General features: G+C 37.5%; 1 non-coding gene across 1 annotated transcript; it reads right to left on the bottom strand.

Moving 5' to 3' along the window:
* Positions 1 to 2,165: 2,165 nt before the first annotated feature.
* Positions 2,166 to 2,272, bottom strand: LOC131230128 (small nucleolar RNA R71). Its single transcript, XR_009163851.1, has one exon. It is a non-coding gene; the product is annotated as a small nucleolar RNA R71 (small nucleolar RNA).
* Positions 2,273 to 3,007: the final 735 nt, after the last annotated feature.

Here is a 3,007-nt window from a genome sequence, read left to right as displayed (position 1 = left end):
CGCCGCTGTGGGTCGATCGTGTGACCATAAGCGTGATCAGATCAATGATCCAGACTGTCCAAACGTCGGAGAAGAGGGTCACAACCATTCCTATGGAGTCAGAATAAGCAACTTTGAGGATCCCTGTCCCCAAACTCACTTCAAATGCAAGAAGTTTCCGCTTTCGCTGTGAAAGGAGTGCGTAAGGTTCACCGCCTCTTACTGCGAAAGTGGAGTCAGTTCCCCACTCTAGCTGACCGAAACACCTATAAAGAAAGAGAGAATGAACGTGGAGAGGGGGCATCAAACGAGGCAGCGGTGGACGTGGGACGTGAGAGAGAGAGAGAGAGAGAAGACGTGTAGAGGATCAAACGGCCAGATTTTCTCTCCCTTTCCTTCATTATTTTGTGATGTTTTATTAAGATTTTTAGTTTAATCATGTTTATGATTGGCTAAACCTCTTAGCTAGGGCTAAGAGGTGAAGCTTGTAGCATGATGGGTGGTTTTCTATTGCTTTGATTCATGTTGATTGAACTCTCTTTGATTTAAGTTTGATTATAGAAATACTTTTAGTTTTTAATGATTTGTTGTGACTTAAATTATAATAGATCTGCGATTGCTTTGAGTATGTTTTTTTCATATTGAGATTATGATTTTAGGAAATCTTGTTATTTACAATCGTCCCCTGGGCATGGTTAGATGATGGAATCTTCCCTAACTCTCGTAATTCTCTCAGATTGGTTGTGGATTGGTAAATTCTGTTGTTTACTCTGTTTCATGGGCATGGTTTTGTGATGGAATTAATTCTAGTTCTCATACCTTTCATCCATTGAGAACTAGAGCAAAGGAAGTTCAGATTTGATTTTTAATTCGATATCTTCCAATTAGATGAAATAGGACTTTGATTCCAGTTATGTTCGTGAGTCAAGCATAAATCGCTCTGATCTCTACAAGTGGATCCTTAGAAACCCTAGTTTCCCACCTTTAAATTTTACAAGTTTTAGTTATATAATTTACAATTATCCTCTTAAATTCTCCTGATTTAGATTACATCTTCTTCTAGTTCTAGTTCTAGTTACTTTCAGAATACGTACAATGTTCAGTCCCAATGGATTTGACCTCGGTCTTATCGAGATTATTACTACATCACGACCCTACACTTGGGGTTGTGAACAAGTTTTTGGTGCCATTGCCGGGGACTAACGGTTGCGTTTTTCTGAGATTAGCTAATTTTGGGATTAGTTTAAGATTAGGTTTTTATACTTTCTAATTTTAGAATTAGGTTTTTCTGTTTGATTTTTAGAAATTAACCTAACTTTCCTGTTTTGTAGGATCCTGATATAGACTTTCTAAATTGGTAATCTCTTTATAATTTTTTGTTTTCTATTTTTAGAAACTTTCTAATTATAGGATTTTTTTTATTTTTATAAACTTACTTTCCAATTTTAGATTTAGAAATTTGCTATTTTCTGACTATTTTTGTTTTGCTTTGCAGGATTTTAATTAGGAACTTCGAATTTAGTAACTTCTTTCCAACTCCCTCTTTCTTTCTATTTCTAGACTTCTATTTCTTCTCTCTCTTTTAAGTTTAGGTTAGAATCTGAATTGAGGGCTGAGAGTGTTTCATGCCCAAGTGGGTCCATGATAACACTCGACGTCTTTTGAGTGAAGGAGGATTGGTTGAGGGGTTATCTATCCATCACAGGATTGGACACCACTCGAGATCCTCAGAGTTAATTGAAGTGATGGCTGCAAATCAACCGAGAAGACAACCTCAACCTCTGGTTGAGGAAGTGCAGGATAAGAATGAGGTACATCAAGCACCCCTACCTCGTACTTTGTGAGATTATTTACAACCGGCGGGGGTGAGTACACCCTCATGTATGGTTTTTCCAGAAAATACGAGACACATGGATATTAAACCAGGGGTGATTCAACTCCTTCCAAAATTCTATGGACTTGAATATGAAAGTCCATTTTTGCACTTGAAAGAGTTCGATGAGGTCATAGCCACATTATATTTTCCAAACGTATCTGAGGATACGGTTAGACTGAAACTCTTTCCCTTTTCTTTGAAAGAGAAAGCTAAGACGTGGTTGCATTCACTACGTCCCAGATCTATTGACATATGGAATGACATGATAAGGGAGTTCATAAAGAAATTTTTTCCACATCATAAAACGAACACCCTTAGAAAGTCAATCATGAACTTCGCTCAAAAGGAGGATGAAACATTCTTCCAATGTTGGAAAATGTTCAAGGATCTTGGCAATTCATGCCCACAACATAGTTTTGAAACGTGGCGCATTACACAATTTTTTTATGATGGTTTGACATCTTCCATGCGCCAATTGGTTAAGATAATGTACAATGGAGAATTCATGAAAAAAAATGTCGATGATGTGTGGGACTACTTGGATAGACTTGCTAAAAATGCACAATCATGGGACACTTACCCAAAATCAAGCACCACTTCTAGGCCCACTCAATCAAAGGAGGGGTAGATTGTACCTTTTGAAAGAGGATAATGATATCAATGCTAAAGTGTCTAATCTCATAAGAAAATTCAAGGTCATAGAACTAAAGAAGGATAAGGTTAAGGAAACTGTTTGCGGTATTTGTGTTTGCAACGTTCACACAACTGAAAATTGTCTAAAAATACCTACCTTTCAAGAGGTGTTGAATGAGCAATCCAATGCCGTGAATAATTACCAAAGACCTTTCAATGGACCTACCTCCAATACATACAATCCTAGTTGGAGAAATCATCCAAACTTCAGTTTGAAGAATGGACAAATACTACTTCTCAAGGTTTCTCTAATCAAATTCCAAATCAAGTGAAACCTCAAGAAGAACTGGTTCAAAATTCCACATAAACTCAAGAGCTTACTCAAGCAGTACGAGAACCTACGAAATATATGCAAAAGATGGATTCACGTGTTATGGTTATAGAAAGGGGGATGCTTCCTGCTCCACCTCTCCCCAATCCTAAACCACAATACGAGATAAGTGATCCAAGCTCTTCAAA

Source organism: Magnolia sinica, chromosome 16 (assembly GCF_029962835.1).
Source record: "Magnolia sinica isolate HGM2019 chromosome 16, MsV1, whole genome shotgun sequence".
NCBI classification, from domain to species: Eukaryota; Viridiplantae; Streptophyta; class Magnoliopsida; order Magnoliales; family Magnoliaceae; genus Magnolia; species Magnolia sinica.
This window is presented reverse-complemented; position numbering and strand designations above follow the sequence as displayed.